Source organism: Nicotiana sylvestris, chromosome 9, assembly GCF_000393655.2.
Source record: "Nicotiana sylvestris chromosome 9, ASM39365v2, whole genome shotgun sequence".
Classification (NCBI taxonomy): domain Eukaryota; kingdom Viridiplantae; phylum Streptophyta; class Magnoliopsida; order Solanales; family Solanaceae; genus Nicotiana; species Nicotiana sylvestris.
The window spans coordinates 38,232,791-38,243,742 of NC_091065.1; positions in this window are offsets into that span (position 1 = coordinate 38,232,791).

A 10,952-nucleotide genomic window follows, 5' to 3' on the forward strand; every position below is an offset into this window, starting at 1 on the left:
CCAAAGTCAACTAGCACACTCAACTTTCTATTCTTGATAATTCCATTTACTAATATAGTATTTACTCCAACACTGTTACCGGACAATGCACTCAAACAAATGGCTTCTTGTAACTCAACCTCGATATCACCTTCAATAACAATCTCATGCTCAGATGCTAACTCTGAGGACACTGGTTCACTTTCACATGACATTCAAATCTAGTCGAGCTACAATGTTGACCAAATAGTAAGGTTGACATTCAAATGAATTTGCCAAAGGCTTCATTCCTTACTGTATCACATCTAAAAGCTTAAGTTGTTAGAGATGGTATACTTTTATTACATAATCATGTCTTCAATACTTATTAATTAACACATTGAAAGACATATCTATACATGATCATTAAGGATATTTGATGTCATTATTTTTACTGGAAATATCTGCTACTATGGATCTCAAAAGCTGTATACTTTTGTTTTATTTAAAATGTGGTATCCCGTTGAAGTTTCAAAGTGTCTCCTAAACTATCTTCACTTGTTTCCTGAACAGATGCAAATAATTTCCATAATTAGAATTCAAATTAGTACAACCAAGTCCTAAAATACCTACATCGCATGTATGGTAAGCATTGGGTACCGCTTGAAGACGGATATGTCAAAGCAAGACGAAGAGTCAATGTTACATAGGTGACTACGCCTGTAAGTTTTGAAATGTCAGTAATTTATCAGCCCAAAAAAAAAGTGACTACGCCACTGTGAAATAAAAGATTTGATCTAAATTCCACCTTTTAATTCATGAAAATCCACCTTTACAAGATGGACCATCGAATATTCTCTTCTATTGCTCAACTGTAAGACCAACTTTCTCTTGGTGTTTCTCATTAATTGAGTATCTCATTAATCTTACAATGCTGTTCTAAATCTAAAAGTAGAAAAAAGAGTATCCTTTATGTCACTTCAACTAACCAATGCAAGGTTCAGAGCGCATATTCTATTTACAAGAATCTTTCTCCAAAAAGGAAAAAAAGAAAGATAGGAGGAAGAAGAAAAACTTACAAGAAGCAAAAGTGGCATTCAATTTTCAGATACAATACAAGGAGAGGGGGGAACTAGCTTGCTGAAGGGGGCTGGGCGTGAGCATAGGTGTTGACGGAAATGAGAAATAAAGAAGAAATAAGATGATGAAGTTGTAATCTTGTTCTAATATTTGTAAGGGTCTGTTTGTAAAGTCACGGCTACTTGGAATTGGTGTAATTACTAGGGTAGTAATTATACAACCTAGTAATTACACAGTTGTGTCATTACGACTACCTGCTTATTTGTCATAGTACTAGTCTTAGAGTACGCGCATTGCGCGTGCTACCCTACCTCAATAAATATAATATTTTAATTACATAATTTTTATATTATTATAGTTTAAGTTATCAAAAATAAAAGGTAAAGTTAAAAATTGTAAGTTTCTAAAAATGATAATTGTTGATCCTATTTAGCTAACTCAAAAAAGAAGAAGAAAGAAACTCTATCCCATATAAGTTCTTAATTATCTCATTCAATTGACAAAAGACGTCTTCTTTTTGCTCACGAGCAAAAATTTGTTCTATTTCTTTAATATATAAGAAATACCATAAGAATTATTTTCAACATATTAAAAAAAAAAATTACTATCACAAAAAGTAAATTCAACTGCTATATTTTAATTAATCTACTCTTTTTGTTTTTAACTTTCCATGTATCATGAAATTATATGTATAAATTTATTCAAGAGTATTATAGAATTTTGCAGTTGATGCTTATTACTATACTATAATCGATTTTGCATTAATTTTTATTCATTCCACCACAAATGCTATTCCTATAAAAAAAATCTAATTTTTGCATCTAAAATTTGTCAACTGAAAAAAAGGGTTTACTTATATGATGAATTTGGAAAGAAATTGAATGGGATTTATGTTTTTAATTTGTTAATTCAAAATTTTAATATTAATTCTTATTAAAAGAAATGATTTAATTTTTGTTGATTGAAATTAATAATACTAACTCACTACAAGTTTTAAATATTTGACTATAGTTATAATTTTATTTAGAATTATATTTTTCAAGAATAATAAATCAATCTAATATTTAAGTTTGGATATTTGTATTTGTGTTTTTTTAACTATTGCCAACAGGCCAACACTTCTCTCTCTTATGTTTTTATAGTTATTTGTTGAAATTATTGAGGTGTAGGTAATATTATAGTATGAGATAAATTTTACAAATTAATATTAATAATTAACCACTCTCTCATATTTATTTGAAAAGTCTTGTTCATGTCTACAATGGTTTCCATCATCTAACTTTGTGGCATTTATATTTTTCCTCCTTGTAATAGCACAAGTAACATTAAGTTGGTCTATATAAGGAAAACCACATAAATTAGTAACAATTTTTAAACGCACGTACCACTAATATTGGGGTTGTTGATAGTTTTTCCTTTTTTTTTTAACAATTTATTTTTCAATTGATTTTAATGTCCTAATTAATATTAGGATTTCTTACCTAGTTCAAATAAGGAAGAATTTAAATCACAAAATTTAGTTGATCTAAAATTTCTAAATATTAGGAAACAATTTTAAATGTCGATTTTGTCCAATATTAACTCTATTTTAAAGGGGTAAAAAAGGCGAACGACATTTCGCTAAGGACCTTCGTGATTTTAATATAGTATAGATAATTACAGTGTAATTACAAGTTTACTGTTTGGTTGCACAAGTGTAATTACACAGTTAAATTAAATTTTAAATGAAGTAATTATCAAATCTTAACAGTTAATATATTAAATATATGCCTAAAAATAATTTATATATATATATGTAAAAATAATTTATATATATATTTCAAATTAATAATATTTAGTTTAGATACTTACAAAAACTAAAAATATACGTTTTGTAAAAACATCATGGAATTCATGTTTGATAAAATAATTTACTAATATATATAACTATAATATCATAACATTATTCAAATATTTGACAATACTAATCTATCAATTCTAACTAAAATATGAACAACATGTAATGTGAGGCAATACTACCATAACAAGTAAATTGGAACCATGAATATAACACATTCAAATAACATATGTCAAATTCCAACATAATAATAGCAAGATCCACTATGCAACTTAAGAGTAGGAAACACAATAAATTTATAACCACATTCAACATTGAAATTTTACTTTAATTGTATTACTCATTATATGTCAAGTTTGTTAAGGACTCATTATTTCTAATATTAGTATGTGTAGTTTCAAAAACTAAAAAATTAAAATAAATAAAAAATAAAATATAAGCAATTACATGGAATCACAAGAAGTAAAGATAGAGAAATAAAAGATAAATAATGTACAAAGAAAAATATGTTTTAAAATTTCAAAAGAAATTAAAAAGTAAAAATAAAATTTAAAATAATAAAAAAAAACGAAAAGGAAAAAAAAAACTAAAAAGCAACGTTGTAATTACACAGTATAATTACCACCAATTCTCACCTCTCCCTTGAGAATTGGAGAGTGTAATTACACCCCTCCGATTACTCAATTCCATGCTGACCAAGTAATTACTTGGCCAAACAAACATGTCAAACTGTGTAATTACACCCAAATCCATTTTCAAGGTGACTTTCCAAACAGGCTCTAAATCTCTTCTGGATTTTTTTTTTTTGTGTGTGTGTGTGTGGAGGGGGAGGGGGAATAGAAAGTTTTCTCAAAGACACTTCCTTTAACAGAGTAATAAAAAACTTAGCTAAATTATGTGTTAGTTTATTTAGACTTCTAAGAATATAAGCAAATTTGACATAATCAAACAAAGTTGATAGCTTCCAAATATCTTTACAAGTCACCTTTATCTCCAATGAGGTATTAATTTTTATCTAGATCATATCAATAACACTCTCTGCATATGATAGAACCTTCATCTTCTTTCAACAATGTATAATTGCATGTTCAAGAGTCATTCTTATCGCAAGCGCTTCAGCAGTCATGACTTTTCCCACAAACTAGATTGAGGATTCATGGGCATGAAGGAGGTTCGCAAAGCTATCTAAAGTTGCAACACCAATACTCACTCGTCTAGCATCCACATGTAGACATGCATTAGTAAATAATAAAATACCATCTTTGTGGTTTGTTAGTTGAGCCGTAAAACAATTCTTATTTTTGAGAACTAGTAGATGAGCAAGTAGCTAAAATTTCTCTATACTCATGATAATCAAATAGAGGCTTAGAAACAATATCATTTGGTTCCAACCTATCTTGATTAAAATAGCAGGCATTCCTAGCTTTTCAGATTTGGCACATAACATTAAAGCTTAAATTTAGTAACTCTATTGACTCAGAATATTGTCTAGCATCTGAAACCATCTTGTACCTCCAAATTAAAAAATCATTAATATTTTCTAAAGCATGGCACTTTATAGGACTTAGTTTCCACACAAGTTAAGAACGAGGACATGACCTAAATATCAAATGCTCAACATCCTCACCTTCAGTTCCACATATTTTACAAATTTTCTCCACACTCGGCATTCTCTTAGCAAGATTATTACTTACGGGTAAGGAATTAAGCATATATTTCCTTAAAAAATATTTAAGTTTATTTTTCACTCCTAAATTTTATAGTAAGTCCCAAAATGACATAGGAAAGGAATGACAACTTGATTGAGCATCTTAACTATTATTGAATTTTTTATTTAATATTGTAAGCACGTGATTTTTGCCCTATATGAGAATTACTCCCAAAAAATTCAAAATAAAATGATTTTCCTTGGTGTGCAATGTTGTGAGATTTTGTGATATTTTTGGATAATTATTTGTATTTATCTGTGCTTGTTTATTTGTTAAATTAATAAAAAATACAAAAATATGTCGCATTTTGCAGGTAGGATTTAATTCTACAATTTGTTAGTAATTAAGTTTGTTTACAAAAAATAAAAATTACAAAAATAGGCATCTTTTGCATTTTTAGCATTTAATGTCCAAATATACAATTTTATGCTTAATTGTTACTTAATTATGCATTAATTGTTATTGGGAGTTAATTTGCGCTTTTATAACTTAATTTATTTCTTAATAATAATTTAAGTACTTTTATAATTTAGTTTTAGAAAAATAAAAGAAGAAAAGAGAACAAAAATACAAAGAAAAATCGGATTGGGTCATTTCTTCAAATTTCAACCCCAGGCCCAAATAATTGCCCAACCTTCTCCATGACCCGGTCCACTTCAAACCGGGTCGACCCGGTCTGCCCCATTAACCCAAAGACCCAAACCCCTCTTCATTTTTCATTTTTGTCCAACACAAAAGAAAACAAAAGAAAAAACCCAAAAACCCTAAAAAAGAAAAACCTAAACCATCCGCCTCCTTCCCTATCTTCTTCTTCCCCAAACTCAAAAAAACACACAACCATGGCAGCCTTTCCACCTACTCACGCCCGGAACAAGCTCCAACACCATCGTCGCTGCCTCGTCGAGCTCAAGCATGAGCTCGCATGGTCGTTGGTCGTTGCCCTTACTTCATCTTCTTCGTTGAGCTCAAGTTTGAGCTCAGGCTGCTATGGCTGCCCCACACCGTCCAAACGACGAGCACTGCCATGGCTGCACCAACGAACCAGTCCAGCGTTCCAGCTGCGCCATGAACGACCCCGCCTCAGGCTGCGCCATCCTCGCCATGAACGACCCCGTCCGCCAGCGTTCCAGCTGCTTCTGTGTTCAACCTCGCTTCCATGGCCAAGCTGCTTCCGCGTCCGTTTCTGCCTTCTGCTTCATCTTCTCCATCAAAACAACCAAACGCACCCCCAGCTGCTTCTGTTCTGCCGCGTCAACTGCTACTACTGCTTTGGCGTGGCTTCAGTTGTTTCTTAGGTTCGTGTTCGTCATCGTTTGTTCGAGTTTTGGTCGAGGTTCGTCAAAATAGTCCGTACGTATTTCGTTCAATCCGGTTAGTAGATTTTGAGTTTTATTTTGTCCGTATTTCGTTTTGATATTTCTCGAATCTAAATTCGGTAGATATTTGATTTTTGGTTTTGTTCATGTTCATATGTTTTGTTGAATTAATTTTCAGATTTCAAATAGAAACTTAATTAGTTATTTTTCATGTTTATTTCATGTTTGTTTTATTGTTTAGGTAAAAATTTGTTAGTTTAATGTTTGTTAGATTCAAATTGAAATTTAATTAATTATTTCTTCAATTTATTTCATGTGTTTTATGTATTTTTCAGAAATTATTAATGTTGTTGAATCATTTAATTCGTCATGTTTGTTGTTTAAAATAGATTTTAATGTATGTTTATTCATTGTTTGAAGTTCGTCCAGTAAATTAATTTGAGTTTGTTTTGCTTTTTAATTTGTTGATTTAATTTGAATCATGCATTTTGTTGTTTGTATTGTTGTCTCTTTGTTCATTCATTTTTGGTCTAAGTTAACCAGGATTGGTTCCCAATATGGTTAACTTATTCCCATTAATTTGAATTTGTTGTTCATCTGTGTTCATATGATTTGTTGTTGAAGATTGTTGAGAAATTGGTCATCTTGGCTATATTTTGGTTAAGTTATGATTAATTGATTGTTTAGAGCTGATGGGGGTAGTTTGGTAAATTGCAGTACGCTCAGGGGTAAAATGGTAATTGCAATAAGGTCGGAGGGGTAATTTGGTAATTGAACATTATTGTAATTCTTTATGTAGGCATGGGGACAAAATATAATGGGGTGAGGTTTTGATATATTTGTTTAACATAATGTGGGACAAAACATAATGTAGTGGAGGGGAATATTGCATTTGTTTATATTAAGCATGGGGGACAAATTATAATGGGTTGGGGATGATGTATTTATTTAATGTTAGACATGGGGGACAAGATATAATGGGTTGAGGTTGATGTATTTATTTAATGTAGTGGGGGACAAAGCATGCCATGAGAGAATATTTGGGGTTGGGGATTCAAGACTTGTCTTGCTATATATAGAGTCATTCTTGACATTAAAAGAGGACATTGGAGAGAGAGTTTTGACTTGAACATAAAAAGAGAAAAAGGAAGACTTGAGAGAAAAAACTTAGACTAAACTTGTAAGATTTTTTTTGAGGATTATTTTGAGAGAGGAATACATTCTGAAAATCTGAAGAGAGTGTGATAGAGTTTAAAGAGAGAAAACAAAAACAAAGTGAGAAACGAGTTTAGTTTCGGGTTTTAATAAACGCGTGGTTTGTTGCTGTTTAGTTGGTTTACAAACTTTGGGTTTGTTCTATTTGAGTTGTTCGTTTTTCTTCAAAGTTTTCTGGGCCTTGAATCTGATTCGAATTGCTGTTGTTGGGTTGTTGTTGTTGCTATGTATTTACACTATTGCTGCTTCTACTGATCTTCATCTTCTTTCCTTGCTTTCCAAATACCAGGTACACAAACTGATACACTGGTTCATCTTGTAAGCCACTCGAAGCATGAATGCAAAAAAATGAGAAAGATTTGAAGTTGTAATTTAATGTAGCCTTTTCTTTCTTTTCTGTCTGTATGTAGAATATTCTATGTGTTGTCATGCAAACTCCTTAAACAACTCACTTTTGGAACTTAACCATAATAACTCGAAAGTATGTAAATAAAGTAGGACCTTATCTTCATTTATTTTAGAAAACAAAAAAAATAGAAAATGTAGTCGTGCTAAGATTATCCTTTTAAAAAATAATGAGACGAGCCTCGCCAAATAAAAATACAAATTGTGGGGCCCTCAATAATTGATCATAATAAATACTTAGAATTTGAGATGGACTGTTTAGTGAATTTCACTGCCTTCCCCAAAGATAATAACGCGTTAGACTCTTTAGGCGCGACTTAATTAAATTACATTCTTAAATTCGGGTGCGCATTTATGTGACCCAAATTCAAATCTCAACGGAGTCGAAATGTGTTAACAACTACGGGTGCATTGATTGTGACGTGGTTCGAGATGCATTTTCACGACGTTGCAATTCTATAAAAATAAATGATAATAATAAAAGCGGTTTAAACTTAATAAAAGCACATAAGTCACAACATGTATTTAAATCAGATACTTAGCCATTATAACAATTTAAGCGACCGTGCTAGAACCACGGGATTCGAGGGTGCCTAACACCTTCCCTCGGGTCAACAGAATTCCTTACTTAGAATTTCTGGTTCGCAGACTTCATTTGGAAAAGTCGAAAATTTCCTCGATTTGGGATTCAAGATAAACCGGTGACTTGGGACACCAAAAACCAAACATTTCCCAAGTGGCGACTCTGAGTTAAATAAATAATCCCATTTCGAATATTGTCACTTAAATTGGAAAAACTCCCCTCGCGCATTTAACCCTTCGAGGCGGACGCGCAAAAAGGAGGTGTGACAGCTCTGGCGACTCTGCTGGGGATTAAACCCAGAACCACTGGTTCGGGGTTCAAGAATTCGAGCTTAGAATAATTGTTATATTTGGCTTTATTATCTGATCTTTATTACATGTTTTGGCATAACGTGCTAAATGTTGTCTTTTACCGCTTTGATATTATCTGAACTGTATATAAACTGTGCCGAAACCCTTCTCTTCTTACCTCCGGGGAGAAGCTCGCTGGTCGAGACTCCCTATTCTGTTAGTGTCAATACCTGAAATAAGAAAGAGGCCGGACAAGTTACAAAGCCGGACGATCTCGCGGGTCCCCGGTACGTAGCCCCCTCCTCGACTCGAGTTGTCCGCTCGGGTACACAGTCTAGAACATATACCCAGGTTATAAACCTAGTATAACGAAACCTCATGTCGGATCCCTAGTAGGAACGCTTATTTGCATCATGTTGCATTTGACTTAGGGGACTCAACACAGGGGTTGGGTCCGTCTAGGACTAGCAACCTGAAATGAAAAGACCATCCTGTTGCATCCTATTTGTTTCCGTGCATTTATTTGTCTCGGACATGCATGCTGACTGACTTTGGAGTATTTGAAAAATATAAAAAAAAATAAAAAAAATAGCAGTGTATAGGGTTAATTTTCCACTTTGAAAAAATAACAATGCCCAATTACTGTCAAAACTCTGCCGAAATTTTGAGATAATAAAAAGGAAAAATGTTTTATTTTCAATAATTTGCTTTACTAAGAAAAAGAAAAACAAAAAGATAGAAAAATAGTCTTTTATTTTTGGAAAGTTGTTTGTTGAAAAAAAAAGGAAAGAATTTTGTTCTAAAATAATTTGGTTAATTTGACCGAACTACGCGGGTCTGATTCTCACCGGATGTGAGATACGTAGGCAAACCTCATCGGTTTCGACCGCAATTTTCAAAAAATCCAAAAAAATATTTTTCATTAGTTCCTTCTTTAGAAATCTTTCCTTAGAAAATTCAAAAAAAAAAAAAAAGAGAAGAAGCTTTTAAAACTCAAAAAAAGGGGGTAGTCTCCTTCTTTCTGAAGTATTTCATATGGAAAAAGAAATAAAAGAAAAAAAATAATAAAAGAAATAAAAAAAAATTCAAAATCCAAATACGGGTTTCCTTTGTTTTGAAGTATTTTTAAAAAAAAAATCAGAAAAAAGAGAATATATATATATATATATATATATATATATATATATATATATATATATATATATATTCATTCTTTCTAAGACTTTCCTTCTTTAAAAGTCTTTTTTTCGTAACTGTCATAGAATTAAAATTAAAGTCCAAAAATATTTTCATTTTTTCTTTAGAAGTGCTTTTGTAAATTTTTTAAAAAAAATAATCATAAAAAATAAAATAAAAAATAAACTCGAAAATCCAAAATATTTTCTTAAAAGTGCCTCTTTCGAAAATTAAGAGACGACAGCCAAAATCTAAAGAAAATATTTTTTTTTCTTATTTAGAAAAAGAGAGAACAAATGAAAATTCAAACAAAAATATTTTCTTTTTTTTTTTTACTTTTAAAATTCTCAAAGTTCCAATCAAAAGAAAAGGAATTATTTTTTTAGAAGTCTTTCTTTCAATAAAATAGAGTCAAATTCAAAAATCCAAAAAAAAAAATATCCTTTTCTTCTTTTAAAGCATTTTTTTTAGAAAAATCCAAAAGAAACAAAAATCCAAAAAAAAACCTTTATTCTTTTAAAGCATTTTTTTAAAAAAAATTCCAAAAAGAAAAAAAAAGAGTTTACTTACTCTATTCACGATCGACCGAACTACGCCGGTTTGATTCTCACAGGGTATGAGATACGTAGGCAACCCTCTCGGGTCCAACCTCCCCTTTTTCAGACATAGCCAAAGTGTCAGAATTTTAATTTATGAGTCAGGTGATGCCGTTTTGCCAAGAATAGCCGAATGTTCCCAAAAGGGACGCCGGAAGCTGACTTTGCACAAACAGCCATTTTTGGTCATTTTTTGACTTTGACCAATTTGCCCAACAGCCTTGGAAACCTTGTCCCCGAGGCTTTGTAAGGCCGTATTCCCAATGTCGGGTCACCATTCTGAAAAAAGGGTCATAAGTAAATTAAGTGATGCTGTTGTTGTCAAAAACGGCCAAATGTTCCCGAAAGGGACGACGGAAGGCTGACTTTGCGTAAACGGTCACTTTCAAATCATCTTTTGAAGTTTTGATCGAGTAACCCTCACAGCCTTAAAATCTTCATCCCCGAAGTGCTGAAAGGCCGTGTTCGAAAATAGGATTTTTCTTTCCAAAAAAAAAAAATAGTCAAATCTTTTTGAGCCAAATCATTTTTTGCTTAAATCACCCTAATAAATGTGCCGGATGAGCACAATGCTAAATGAACACTTGTTTCTTTATTTTTACACTTGTTAGTTTCGAACTACGTAATGATCTGATTCACGCGGCATCGTGATACGTAGGCAATCCTCATCGGATCCGGTCACATTTTTTAACTGCAAATATTGAAAACAGTAATAAAAAGAGAAAGAATGAATAAATAAATAAATAAAATGATAAAAAAATATAAAAAAATAAAATAAAAGGGGAAG